Source organism: Bidens hawaiensis, unplaced genomic scaffold (assembly GCF_021521415.1).
Source record: "Bidens hawaiensis isolate Kalapana, Puna unplaced genomic scaffold, B.hawaiensis_p1.1 tig00009076_1, whole genome shotgun sequence".
NCBI classification, from domain to species: domain Eukaryota; kingdom Viridiplantae; phylum Streptophyta; class Magnoliopsida; order Asterales; family Asteraceae; genus Bidens; species Bidens hawaiensis.
Window position 1 is genome coordinate 379829 of NW_027491666.1, and position 14580 is coordinate 394408.

Below are 14580 nucleotides of genomic sequence, written 5' to 3' on the forward strand. Positions count from 1 at the left end.
TGGAATTCAATATTTGAATTCTTATCTTTACAAATAAGCCATTCTAGGCTATATAAGTTAAACATCTAAATGATTGAAAATTTAGAAACATATGAAAAATTAATTTATTGACTTTTTAAATTTATAAACATATGTATGTAACAAACTATTAAATTTAAAATTAAAAAATTTAAAAAATGTCTCAAAAGCAATCACTTATAATGTCTCTAGAGTCAAGGAATAAAGAATGATGTTTCGTAGTTTGATTTGGTTGAAGCAGTTATTTGTTAAATAAATTATAAAAATATACAATTTTTTAAATGATGTTTCGTAGTTTGATTTGGTTGAAGTAGTTATTTGTTAAATAAATTATAAAAATATACAATTTTTTAAATTCTAATACTTAGCATTAGAATTGGGGCTTAAAAGTTAACCATCCTTGGACGTGCGCTGCACAAATTTCATACTGCCATATTCACATCATCAACCGCCAAATGTAAACTTCCATTCAAGCGCTTCATCCATTTCTACCGTGTCCTTTTCTCTCTGTTCTCGTCTTCAAATTCTTCGTTGTTAATCACCACCAAAATGTGGTACGTTAGTTTCGTTTTAATGATTTTTTATGCTCATGCAATTGATGCGCTGTGCAATTTATGGATGGTTTATAAAACTTAATTAGAAAATTTAAAAATGTTTATAAAGCAATCATCAATTAAAGATGTCTCTAGATTCATAAATAAAGAGTGACTAAACGGGTGTACATACGACGTAGCGTAAATACAGACCGTTAATAATGTTTTGGTTTCAATTTTAACAACTATGTTTCGGTTTTTGGTGACAAAAAACCGATACTAATGTTTAAATTTAAAAACCATCGAAACGAGATCGCAAACATCGCCACGTAAAATTTTATTTAATTTTAATTAAAAAAACTGTAGCAATATTATATTAAAATTAAAGAGGATAAAATTATCTTTTTTATGATGCCATTTACAAAAATATTATTAACATATGAAAATATTATGACTGTTTAAAATGTGTGGGTGGAAGTTTGTTAAATGTGAAATTAAGTGAAATATAGGGTTAAGGGTAAAGGTTATATTTATTTAAATTTACAAAATTTAATTAAATTGTAACTATGTTTAAATAATTAGTTTTCTTTAGAACGACGACATTCTTGTATTTAGCCTACCGCACTCTCCAAATTTGAGAGCTCGGATGCCCCACTCTGACCAGACTATGTTGTCTTAATCGGGTCCACGCTGGTTTCAGAGTTTAGCTTTAACATAATTAGTTGAACATTTTTACTGGACCATTTTATATATAAGGGGAGGCGGGCTGGTGCATGAGGGGGACTCCATCGCGCGTGATGGCCTCACGCACACCGCTGCCGGTCCCCCATCACGCGTGATGGGGGGGGGGGGGGGGTGCGTGATGGCTATCACGCAAGTGAGGGGGGAGATTTCGAGGAGGGAGCCGTTGGATGGATGGGTTGCTTTGTGAATGGTGGAAAATCTGATGTCGGTGGTATCTAGAGGGTAACTGGTCGGAGGAATATTCCGGCAGATGGTGGCCGGTAATGGTGAACAAGGGTTGCTTTGTGAATGGTGGACGGAGGGTGTAGATGATGGATGGGTTGCTGGAATCGTATTTCCGGCACCCGATGGCCGGAATCCATTTTCCTGTAGGGAGATTGATGATGATGATAGTGGCAGCATTAATGGTGAATATGGGTGGCTGGCCATCACTATATGGTGGTGGTTGTGCCGGATTGGAGATGGAAGAAACAAAAGAAAGTGGTCGAAGAGACGTTGAAGAATGCAGTGATGGATTTGGACCACACTACACCACGCCCATCACCCCTACCAAATTCCATCAAAATGTGATGGATTTGGGGTTAGTGATATGGCATACCATCATTGGGTGTGGTGTGTGGGGAAAATACCCCCCCCCCCCCCCCCCAAGTATATAGATGTTTCGTAGATGTTTGGTTTGTTCCGTTGTCGGTTAAATGAATCATAAAAGTAGACATCTAATTTTATTGTTACTTATGAAGATGTAACTAAGAAGTATAAAAAGATAAAAACTCACAAAGTACAAATATCAAAGCGTGTTATGGAGATTCAATGAAGACGGTGAATGCAAGTAATTCAATAGCAATATGAATGATCTATAGGTTTCTTGAAAGTTGATATATATAATGGTCCTCTCGATTTAACGGTATTTTCTTTTATAAGATAATCAAAAGCTTATAAGGCGGTTGATTTGGAATCCAAAGTTATATTTTTAATATCATAGCTTGGTGCTCTACTAATTTGACCGGACCGAATTTTTATTTCCCTAGTCACCACATTAATTAACTTTGATATAAACTAGAGTTGTGAATGAAATGAGCATACACCACTTGTTTGTGTCCATGTATATAGTTAGGGCTGTTCAAAAAGCTCGAGGGTCGAAGCTCGGGCTCGTGGCTCGTTCGATAAAAGCTCGAATAAAACTAGCTAAAAAAACTTGAATAAAACTAGCTAAAAAAAACTTGATTTGAAACATTCTGAGCTGAGTTGGCTCTTTTTTGTAACCGAGCCAAAATTGACCTAGGCTCGAATCGATCATGGCTTGGCTCATTGGCTCGATTTAAATTTCGTTTAGCTTCAAAATCAAGCTAGAGCCTTAACTGAGTTGCCTCGATTAATTTTAAGCCCGAACTCAAAACCACCCTAGCTTAACTCGGGCTCGACTCGTGAAAAACCCTTCAAACGAACAAAGGTGAAGAAACACTAAATGGCCCCGGCAGATTAAGGATAATCTTAGGGTTAAGTAGATGTTTCCCACGAGGGTTAGGTCCGGTAAAGATGGTTATTCTTCTCGACCTGCAAAACAGACACCGTGAGCTCGTCACTGGGAAGGGGGGGGGGGGTTCCTCCTTGTGACCACCCTCCGGCGTGAGAATCAGACTAGATTGCTCTGAATATAAATGTATATTGAGAGAAATAGCTAGAGAGAAGATAAGATGATATCAGATGATCATACAATTCCAAGGTGTTGGAGTATTTATAGCCGAAGGTAGGTTTCCAAGCAGGTACGGCCAGCTGTATAATATTACTTTTCCACCAACTACGGGCTATGTTCGTGCCACGATGGGAGTTGGTGGGTAGGCAGCGGCTGATGGCGACGTTTTGTACTGGAGCGTGCTCCTCCTCGTACTATTGTCGGTGAGCTGTCACCCTGTGATTGGTTCATGGGCTGCTTTTGTCAGATCTTGTCTATTTGTCCATACCTTGGTAGGTATAGTACAAAAGATCTTCTAGAAGCGTACGGACTGGCTCTTTTGGGCGGAAATATTCCCGCCCTGCTCATTCCTTCTTCAGGTGACACTGCTGAAGTATAAGAGTTAGTGCCTTATGCGTGTAGCCTTACTGTTAGTGCGGGTAGCCTTCCTTCTTGGCTTGTACCCATAGCTGCGGGAACAGGCAGGGTACTGTACCAAGGGAGGCTTTCCTGCGGGAACAGCTGGCTTACTGCGTGTAAGGTCTTCATCTCTCTGAGCATGGTGGGTCCTGCGGAACCAGTTGGTCTTTGCGCAGACGTACCTTTTCAAGGTGTGTCTTGCGGGTCCAACATGCCTTTGCGGGGACCTACCTCTTCATGTCCCCCCAGTCCATTGTTCTTCTCATGAATTGTTAATAAGTGAGGTGAACTTTTAGACTTTAAGCAAGGGGTTTTAAAGAGGGGTTTTTGTTTTTTAAGGTTTTCCGTGGGGATTCTTCCCGCAGTTTTCCTAATGTCACTTGCAGAAATTCCCGACTTTTCTGCCTGATCTTTGGTTATGATGCGGGTAGGTGTTTAACCTCTTCGCAAGTCGGGAGCATTGAGTTTCACTTGTATAGATTTTTCACGAGGTTTTGGTAGTTTTGGACATAGTGATCAGTTATGTTAAACCACCAATTCCACCTTGAAGCTTCAAACAATCTAGTTCTCAACGTTCCCGTCATGTGGAGGTGTTATTTCTCTTTCCGCAAGCATGGCCCATAAGATCCTTCTTGGGTTCAATTCCCTGCAAGTGCTGAGTATGTGAAGGGTTTCGCCTTGACACTGTACCTGATCTTTGGTTATGATGCGGGTAGGTGTTTAACCTCTTCGCAAGTCGGGAGCATTGAGTTTCACTTGTATAGATTTTTCACGAGGTTTTGGTAGTTTTGGACATAGTGATCAGTTATGTTAAACCACCAATTCCACCTTGAAGCTTCAAACAATCTAGTTCTCAACGTTCCCGTCATGTGGAGGTGTTATTTCTCTTTCCGCAAGCATGGCCCATAAGATCCTTCTTGGGTTCAATTCCCTGCAAGTGCTGAGTATGTGAAGGGTTTCGCCTTGACACTGTACCCGCACTTGTCTTACGGTTCCTTGTTTTCCAAGGTATCTTGGCTTCAATTCCCTGCAAGTGCTAAGTATGTGAAGGGTTTCGCCTTGACACTGTACCCGCACTTGTTTTATGGTTTCTTTTTTTCCAAGGTAAGGTGGTATATTCCCTCTTATTTTTGAATCTTTCTGAAATTCGAAGAGTTGGTGAAAGGATAAGGACAGTCCAAACGGCTGAAGGGACTTTGGCGTCTTCTGACGTTTTCAGGACGTGAAGGAAGTTATGACGACGTGACAGCATGTGGTCAATCAGGACGCTTTTTCAGGCGCGTGGGCGCGAGTTTCATGTCACGCACCATTCTGACACCTGTTGCCAGCTTGCTTTATCCACGTGTCGCCCTTTCATTGCACCTGCGCTCTCTCTCTCCTCCGCATTAAATTCATCGCATTCATTGCGATGAGTATATAAGGGGGGAGAGGGTGCATCTCATTCCATACCTTCACTTCACTCTTTTCCTCTTAAATCGATTTCAGGCGAATACTCATCCTTTCCGGCGAGCATTCTTCTGAAACCGCTCTTTTAACTTTTAAAATATGTCTTCTTCCACTCACGATCCTGAGGTTAACGTCGAGGAGTCTGACGTTTACTTCGAGAACCCGACGTCCACATCCGATAAGGACGATAAGAGTACTGCTGGCGAGTGCCAGTGTACTCTTTCTGTCGATGTGTATCATTACATCGTCAAGAAGTTCATGCTGGAGCCGTACGAGCCAGAGTTTCCGGAGCCCCACCAGACGGTGTACGATGCCCCAAAGGGCAAGATAGGGGTGTACGCCTCGTTCTTCATATATGGGAATCTAAGATTCCCATTAACGAAGTTCGTATACCGTGTTTTGGAGAAACACGGTGTGCATTTGACGGAGGTGCACCCAATGGCGATCGCTAAAGTTCTATATTTCGAATGGGTGTGCCGTATCTTGGGCATCGAGCCCCGCGTCGACCGTCTGATGACCTTCTACACCTGGAGGTGCATCCAGGGTTGGTATACCCTTGTTACCCGGATCAAGGGGTTGAAGATCTGCGCTACCGAGCGTAGTCTTCGTTCTTGGAAGCGAGAGTTTTTCTTCATCTCCGCTCGCGTTGTCCCCATCGCGATGACGTTCAAGAATGGGAGGGCACTCCCTAACCTTCACGCCTCCAATTATCAGGAGGCGGAATGGTTCGCCAAGATCTCCCAGATCCAGACTCCGGTTTATTGCTTCGCGGAGTCTGGGATGGTGATGCTTGGGATGAGCCGTGTGTGGAAGGATGCCGGGTCTGGGACGCCGCAAATACCCATCGTCCTTGAATACGGTTTGAGCTCTATTCCTTACGGTATGCTCCGTCTTTTTTGTTGGTTTAGGGTTTTTCTTCTAACGTTATCTTTTTTATTTCAGAGGGGAACAACCTACAATCGCTCTTGCATCCGCGGGAGACTGGTGGTTCCGCATGGTTGGGTACTCGTGATCTTGACGAGAACGAGTTGCCCATCTTGGAGAAAACTGCGGATAGGTTCGTAGAAGTCTATCCGGCAGGTCATGAGATCCTAAGCGCCACTCGGCCAGGTAATAAGTTCTTCAATCCTCGTCCTCTTCATGCTCAAAATTCTGCTGGAATTCCTCTGATTTTGTCATCTTTTGATGAGGAATCCTCAGATGGGCCCTCTTTGTGAGGAAGAAGAAGGCTGCTGGCGGGAAGGGCAAGGCGAAGGTTGCTTCCGTCGTCGACCTGGGGAATCAGTCTGATTCCGAGACAGAGAGTGAGGAGGCGGCGGGGAACCTTGGTAGTGGTGAGACCATTGTCTCGGAGGTTGAGACGGTTGTCACCTCCGAGCAACCAAGTGTTGCGACGGTGACTGGCGTGAAGAGGCCAGTTCCATCGGGTTCGTCTCCGCCTGTCAGGTCTTTCAAGATTAAGAAAACCGGTAAGTATTTGTGTACCTTGTCCGCATTTCTTTCCGCCATTGTTTTTAATATTTTGTTCTTTATGCAGGAGTGGACGTATCCGCTTTCCAGAGTGGTGCGGGAGGAAGCAGTTCAGGACCCACGACGATAGGTTTGGTCAACCTATCCGAGGCGATGACCCAGGCGGCTGCGCCTGTTTCCGGCGCTGGTTCAGTTGCTCATACTGTTGAAGCAACTGTTCCAGTTATGACGTCATCTCCGCCGGTCGTCAGTGCTATCTTTACTACATCTTTCACTGGACCGGCGGTGACTTTTTCTGCGAGCTCATCCGTAGCGGCGACCACGGTTGTGAGTTCATCTCCAATGAGTTCACCTCCGATGGTCTCTACCACGGTGGCTTCTACTATGCCCCCTCCGGTGTCGGCGACTACCTCGTCCATGGCTGGTTCTTCAGGTATGTTTGGGGTTGGGACCTCTAGCCAATCTTTGCCTCCTTCCTATCTCCTTGACCTCTTGGATGGATATCCCTTAGGTTCGGGTGATGGGTTTGGCGGCTACCGGCCTGTTATCGACCCTACAGGTGCGTGGGGTTACTTTGGCCTATTATCTATTCTTATCATTTTTTCCTAACTGTTTTTTGTTTTTGCAGTTTCGGATTCCAATGAGGTGTATGCTCCAAGGTGGAATATCTGCCGAGGAACAACCCTAAGGACGGCTGCGGACTGTGTCGACTGGGCGCGCCATGCCGCTCCAAGCGGTGCGTTGGGGGAGGCAATGGCTAGCTACCAGGAGGGTAGGCTGTCCAACGAGCACCGAATCCTCCTCGCCCGGATGCAGCCGGGCGTCGAGTTGCTTTGTCGTGAAAACGAACAGTTAAATACTGCGCGTAGCCTGGAGGTGGCTCAAGCGCGTTCGCTGCGGGAGGAAAACAAGAGGCTCGCCGCCGTTGCTGCGGAGAAAGAGAAGGCCTTCAAGGACCTTGAGGTCGAGATCCAGGCCAGGCATGAGGCCTGTTCCAAGGCTACCCAAGCTGTTAACGAACAACTTAGGTTGGCCAAGGAAACTTCGCGTAATGCGACCGAAAGGGCCACCAAAGCTGAAGCCGTTGCTGAGCCTCTGCGCGCTGAGAACGAAGAGCTTAAAGCCAAACTAGAGAAGCTTCAGCAGGCTTATGATGCTTTGGCTTTAGAAGATGCCAAGAAGCTGCAAGAGCTCTTGGATCAGAAGGGCATGCTTGATCGCACTGAGCGCAAGCTTAAGGGCGTTGAAGAAGCTGCTGCCAAGGATGTGTTGCTTGCCAACCTCAACAAGAATGAGGCCGAACGCGCCCGCGATCAAGCTCAAGCTACCCTTCAAGAAGCTCTGACCAACAAGGAATGGCTTCTACGAGAAGCGTTGCCGCAGGCACGCATAGCTCCATAATTCCTTTGCTTTACGCTTTTCTTTATACTTAGAAAAGTTATATATATATATATATATATATATATATATATATATATATATATATATATATATATATATATATATATTTTGTAGGTTGTGCATCGGATTTTCGCGAACACATCTTATGACGATGCCATGAGTGCAGCCCTCAACGCTTCTCATGAGGATGGGGAGAAAGCTGGTTTCTTGCATGGTCTAGGATTTGGTGAGAAGGGCATCCCGCCTTCCAACTTTCCTCTACACGATGTGGACACTGAAGCTGCCTACGACCAAGCTGTGAACCAGTATGCTGCCTTCCCGCATCCGGTTGTGGAGAAGGTGAATGAAATTGCTGCTGCTGATGACGGGCTAGCTGTTCTCAAAGCTTTCCTTGAACCGCCGTAGCCAACTGATGGTGCGGGTTCAAGTGGGTTCGGAGGGAGTGGTCCCGAAGCTTGAACCTTGAGATCCCTTCCAACCGTTAGGGTAGATTTGTATTTTTGTAGGCGGGTATATACCTAGCCATTTTGTAATGTTTGAACTTTTATTGTGAATATAAATGTTTTGTTAACGCCTTGCCTTGTAAATATTATATGACTTGCTCATGCATATTTTAGTTTAACTTAGCAATTTTCTAAGTGTTTTGAATAAGTTAACCTTTCGACGCGTGATTGATAATAGGTTAATGTTCAGTTTCCTCTATCATGATTGTGCGGGTAGGACCGTCACTTTCACTTATTAGGATGACCAAACTTCACCTATATCTGACCTGCGTGAAGGTTTTCCTTATCTTCCTTAGAAATTTTCTACCGTTTTTGTGTTTATGCGGGTTTTGCCGCTTTCCACACGCAACGACTTACTTCCTCCCTCACTTATTTATGCGGTGAATACCGGCATATCAGTGTGGTCAGTTCATAAGTATTAAAGGTAAGGCTATCAACACAATGTGATAAGGAGAATCATTTCCATTAGAAGTGGCTCTAGGCCTTTTCTTTACAAGTTTGGAATTGATCTACATGTAACATCTGCGTAATTGAGCTCCATTCCATGTTCTTGGGATGGGAGTGCCATCGAGCCTTTCGAGCCAGTATGCGCCCTTTCCCAAAACTTCTTTAATAATGTATGGCCCTTCCCAGACCGGGGCCAGCTTTCCTGGGCGCTCTTGGTTCGAAGCCTCGTTGTTACGCAGTATGTAGTCTCCGACATTGAAGTTGCAGAGTTTTACCCGCGTGTTGTAGTACTTTTGCATTTGTCGCTTGTAGTTCTCTTCACGCGCTGCGGCTAAGTTTCTGCGTTCTTCGGTTAGCATAAGGTCTAACCGTCTTTCCGCATCATTGTCTTCTGGTTGAGTTATGACTCTTGGTGAGGGTAGACCGATCTCAACTGGAACCATGGCTTCAGTGCCATAGGTGAGGCTGAACGGGGTTTCACCCGTGCTTGCCTTTTTTAGCGTTCTGTTCGCCCAAAGGACGTGTGGAACTTCGCCATCCAGCCGGATTTATGCTCCAAGAGTCTTTTCTTTATGCCGTCGACGATGCTCTTGTTTGCTCTTTCCACCTCACCATTACCCTGCGGGTGTGCCACTGAGGTAAAGGTGTGGGTGATTTGAAGTTCTTTCAGCCACTTTTGTAGCTTTTGGTCAGCAAAGTTGGTGCCGTTATCGCTCACCAAATTCTGTGGAAGTCCAAAACGACAAATAATAAATTCCCAAATAAATTTTTTGATATGTTTTGTGGTTGTTTGGGCTAATGGTTTTGCTTCTATCCACTTGGTGAAGTAGTCGATGGCTACCACTAGGAACTGAACGTTCCCTGCTGCTGTGGGAAATGGGCCTGTCACATCGATGGCCCACTTCTGGAATGGCCATGAAGAAGTGACTGGAACAAGTTCGTTCTTCGGGCGATGCGTGTTGGGTGCGTAGAGCTGGCAGGACCTACATTTTCTGATGTAGGCCAGCGCATCCGTACACATCCCCGGCCAAAAGTATCCCGCGTTGTTTAGCTTAGCTACAACTGCACGTGGACCTGCATGTACTCCACAGATGCCTTCGTGTACTTCCTTTAGGAGGTAATCGGCATCTTGGTCGTCAACGCATCTGAGGAGTGGGCCCAGAAAATTACGCCTGTAAAGTATGTCATCAACAGGTTGATAGTTCAGTGATTTACAGCGTATCTTTCTTGCCTGTGTCTTTGACTCTGGTAGTATACCCGCTGCAAGGTAATTTATGATTGGTGTCATCCATGTTTCCGTGCCGGTTTGGATGACACAAATTTCCTTGTGCGGGACTGATGGTGCTCCAAGAAGTTCAACGCGGATGTCCTTTCCCAAGTGGGTGAAGGCTAACGATGCAAGCTTGCTTAACGCATCCGCAGATTTGTTTTCGCTTCGCTTGATGTGCACAACTTTGCAATCGTTAAAATTGCGCATAAGGGATTTGGCTTGCGCAAGGTACAGGGCCATTATGTCATTCACGGCCGTGTATGTCCCGTTTATCTGGTTGGCTACTAGCATGGAGTCCACGTGGGCTTCCAAGTTTTTCACTCCCATCTTAAGTGCAATTCTTAATCCGGCCAAGAATGCTTCGTACTCCGCTTCATTGTTCGTACTTGGGAAATCAACCCGAATAGCGTAAGTGTATTCTTGGCCTGCTGGGTTAATTAATTTCAACCCTGCGCCTGAACCTTCGTTGTTGGTTGCTCCATCAGTATAGAGTCGCCAGACATCGTTAATGTCCTGTGCTGGAGAGGGTTGAGCCTCTTCCTGGCACTCTTTTTCCCGCGATGCGGGGACTTCCGCAATAAAGTCGGCCAAAACTTGGCCTTTTATGGCTGGTCTTGGCTTGTACTTTATCGTGTATTCCCCCAACTCAATTGCCCAATTGGCTAGGCGTCCCGACAACTCGGGTTTGCCTAGAACGTTTGCAAGTTTGAAGTTGGTGAGAATGGTGATTGGGTGACCTTGGAAATATCGTCTTAGCCTGCGTGAAGCCTGTACAAGTGCTAAGACTAATTTTTCCAGGGTAGAGTACCGGGTTTCCACGTCCGTTAAGACGCGGCTTACATAGTAGATGGGCATCTGGATGCCTTTTCGTTCTACTAGTAGGACTGCCTCGGTTGCTCTGTCTGTGGCGGAGAGGTAGAGAATTAATTCCTCCCCCACTTCTGGTGCTGTGAGTGTTGGGAGTTCGATCAAGCGTGACCGAATCTCTTGAAAAGCTGCTTCCGCTTCTGGTGTCCAGCGGAAGTGCGTTTTCTTTAAGCAATTTCTCAATGTTGACACGAATGGGAACGACCTATCCGCATGGTTTGTCAAAAAGCGGTTAAGTGCGACTAGTCGTCCATTCAGTGTCTGGGCTTGTTTGATGGTAGTAGGTGATTCCATTTTCATAATGGCTTCGACCTTTTCAGGGTTCGCTCTGAAGCCATCTTTGGTAACGATGACTCCTAAGAACTTCCCTTCTTCCATCCTAAAAGAACACTTGCTCGGGTTGAGCTTCATGTTTATCTTTCTGAGTGTGTTGAAAGTTTCTTCGAAGTCTTTCAACATCGCTCCTGGCTCTAGGCTTTTGATGACCAAGTCATCCATGTAAACTTCTAAGTTCCTCCCGATTTGGGCGTGGAACTCTTTGTCCATCAGGCGTTGGTACGTGGACCCAGCATTCTTAAGTCCGAATGGCATCATTTGGTAACAAAATGTGCCATCGGGCGTCCGAAACGCGGTTTTGTCTTGATCGTCAACGGCCATGTGGATTTGATGGTACCCTTTATACACATCAAGGAAGCATTTAAGGCGAAACGGTGCTAACGAATCTACCTTAAGGTCAATTTCGGGTAACGGGTAACAATCCTTGGGGCATGCTTTGTTTAGGTCTTTAAAATCTATGCACATGCGCCATTGTTTGTTGGATTTCGGTACCATGACAGGATTTGCAACCCATGTTTGATATTTACTAACGCGTACGATGCCTGCGTCAAGGAGTTCCTTGACTTGGGTTCTACACGCGTTAGCCTGTTCCGCACCCATTACGCGACGCTTTTGTATGACCGGCGTAAAAGCCGGGTCACACTTGAGCTTATGCTCCGCCTTACTTCGGGGTACACCAGTCATGTCAGCTGGTGTCCACACGAAGATGTCAACATTTTTTTGTAATAAGCGTTTGAGTAAGGTGCGTGTGGGATTAGTGATTGTTGGGCCAATGGTAACGGCCTGGTCAGGGTATTTGCCATTGAAGGCCCATTCTTCTGGCTCGGTAATGGTCGGTTTAGCCATCTTTGGTTTGGGTTTAGATGAGACAGATGCAATGCATACCTGGGGAATACCCGTGATCATCGCGACACCCTCAGCTGTTGGCCATCCCATCATGCCATGGACCGAAGACACCACGGCATTAAATCTTGCCATCCCATCTCTCCCGAAGAGAATGTCGTATGTGTGGTGTGGCTTCCTCATTACGACGAAGTCCACGTCTTCTGTGTGGGAGTACTTCCCGTCTGTGAGAGTGACGGGGAAAGATAGGATACCCAAGGGGGTGTTTGTGCTGCCGTCAAACCCTTCCATCGAGGCGTAAACCGTTTCTAGGCGTTCTTTGTCTTCGTTGTCTAGCATGTCGAAGAACTACCTATACATGACCGTTGACGAAGCGCCGTTATCAGCAAGAGTGCGGGAGGTGATGTAGTGCCCCAGCTGGCTTTTGATGACTATGGGGCCTTCTTTGTTGGGTCCTCCTGGCACACGCGGGAAGCGCACTTCAGCTTCCTTCCACGCACTTGGCTCTGTTGTTCGTCGTTTTCTTCCTCTGACGTTGCCATGAACCATGTGAATGCTGATTTCGATGGGCTTTCGTCCGTTGCCCTTGTACCGATTGTCATTCCACCCTCCGTTCTTGATTGACGCCACGAGGTGTGTAAGTTTTCCATCTTTGACGAATGTTTCAACGATATCCTTCAAAGATGTGCATTCCTCCGTGGTGTGGCCTTTGGTCCCGTGGAAGTCACAGGATTTGCTCTGATCAGCGTTATGACGCTGTCGGATTATTGGAGCCTTTGGCCATGGGAGTTTCTCGGTGGCAAATATCTCGGTGACGCTTTTGGTGAGTGGCGTCCATCTGGGATTCCGATTCGACAAGCGCGTGTTGTCCCTTCCGCCTAAGAGAGGGCGAGAGCTGGATGAGGTGTCAAAGTTTATCCTTGACTGCCCAATACCAAGCTTCCTCTTCTTATTTTGTCGGGCGGTACGGACGTTATTTTCTCTTGTTCTCTGCGTGTAGAGGTTTGTGCTCTGGGGAAGATTTCTACCCAGTTGCTTCTCCGTTTCGGCGAAGCGTTTAGCTGCCGTCATGATGGCATCCCACGTGGATGGCATGCCATCTTTACCCGTCAACGTGCGGATGAGCTCTGGGTACTCAGCGCCCTGGATGAAAGCGGCGCGAACAAGATCTTCACTAATGGTGCCCAGACTTAGCTTCTTTGAGTTGAAGCGAGTGATGAAGTCTAGCAAAGATTCGTCTTCCTCTCTAACGCAGTTGAGATCGTCCACTGCTCTTCAGTATATTTTCTTTGTTGACTGAAGTGCTGGCTGAACTTGTGCTGGAAGTCTGCCCAATCATAGATGTGGTGGACCGGTAGACGATCAAACCACGCTCTGGCTGCCCCGACGAGCGTCATCTGGAATATGTAGCACCATGTGGGTTCCGTCCAATTGCTGACGGTTGCCCCCGCTATAAATCTGTTCAAGTGATCGTCCGGGTCAGATACGCCATTGTAAGTGCCTATGTTAGACATCTGTTTGGCACTCTTTGGAGCGATTGCTTCCGCAATGTCTCTTGCAAACTTGGACGTTCCCGCATTTGCAACAGTTGGTCTGAAAGTTTTGGAGAAGTCACGTGGGTTTCCCCCTGTGCTCTTTGGCTTGAAAGTTTCTCCAAAACTTCTTTTCGAGCGGAAGTCTGCTTCTTTACGCTTCCCTTTCGCCTTATGACGAAGGTTTGCGTCACTGTCAGATTCTTCCCAATCGTCATCCGAGTACTCGCAATCATTGCTCATGTTAAGCTGTTGTCGAGTGCTTCCGAATTCGTCATTGGCCTGTTGGAGTGAACGTAAACATTCATCCAACTCAGCTTGGAATTCTTTCTGACGTGCTTCCGTCCAAGCTTTAACTTGATCTAGTGTTTGGCGGGGAAGCCTCGTCTGCTGCTTCTCTACATGGGTATCAATGAATCCTAGGGGAGGATTGTTTACTGCACTTGCCCCGGCTTGGGTAACCGGGGTAGTGTTCGTAAAAATCGTGTATTCACCGGTGTTCCCCCTAGTGGCTGGGGTTGTGGTTACCGGAGTTTCTTGGTCACTCGGTGGCCTTGGCATCGGAGTAACCTTAACCATCTTCCCAGAAGTTTGGAAAAACTGAAAGAGAATTAGTTCTAGCTTAATGCACGGATGGCGCCAATGAAGAAACACTAAATGGCCCCGGCAGATTAAGGATAATCTTAGGGTTAAGTAGATGTTTCCCACGAGGGTTAGGTCCGGTAAAGATGGTTATTCTTCTCTACCTGCAAAACATACACCGTGAGCTCGTCACTGGGAAGGGGGGGGGGGGGTTCCTCCTTGTGACCACCCTCCGGCGTGAGAATCAGACTAGATTGCTCTGAATATAAATGTATATTGAGAGAAATAGCTAGAGAGAAGATAAGATGATATCAGATGATCATACCGTTCCAAGGTGTTGGAGTATTTATAGCCGAAGGTAGGTTTCCAAGCAGGTACAGCCAGCTGTATAATATTCCTTTTCCACCAACTATAGGCTATGTTCGTGCCACGATGGGAGTTGGTGGGTAGGCAGCGGCTGATGGCGACGTTTTGTACTGGAGCGTGCTCCTCCTCG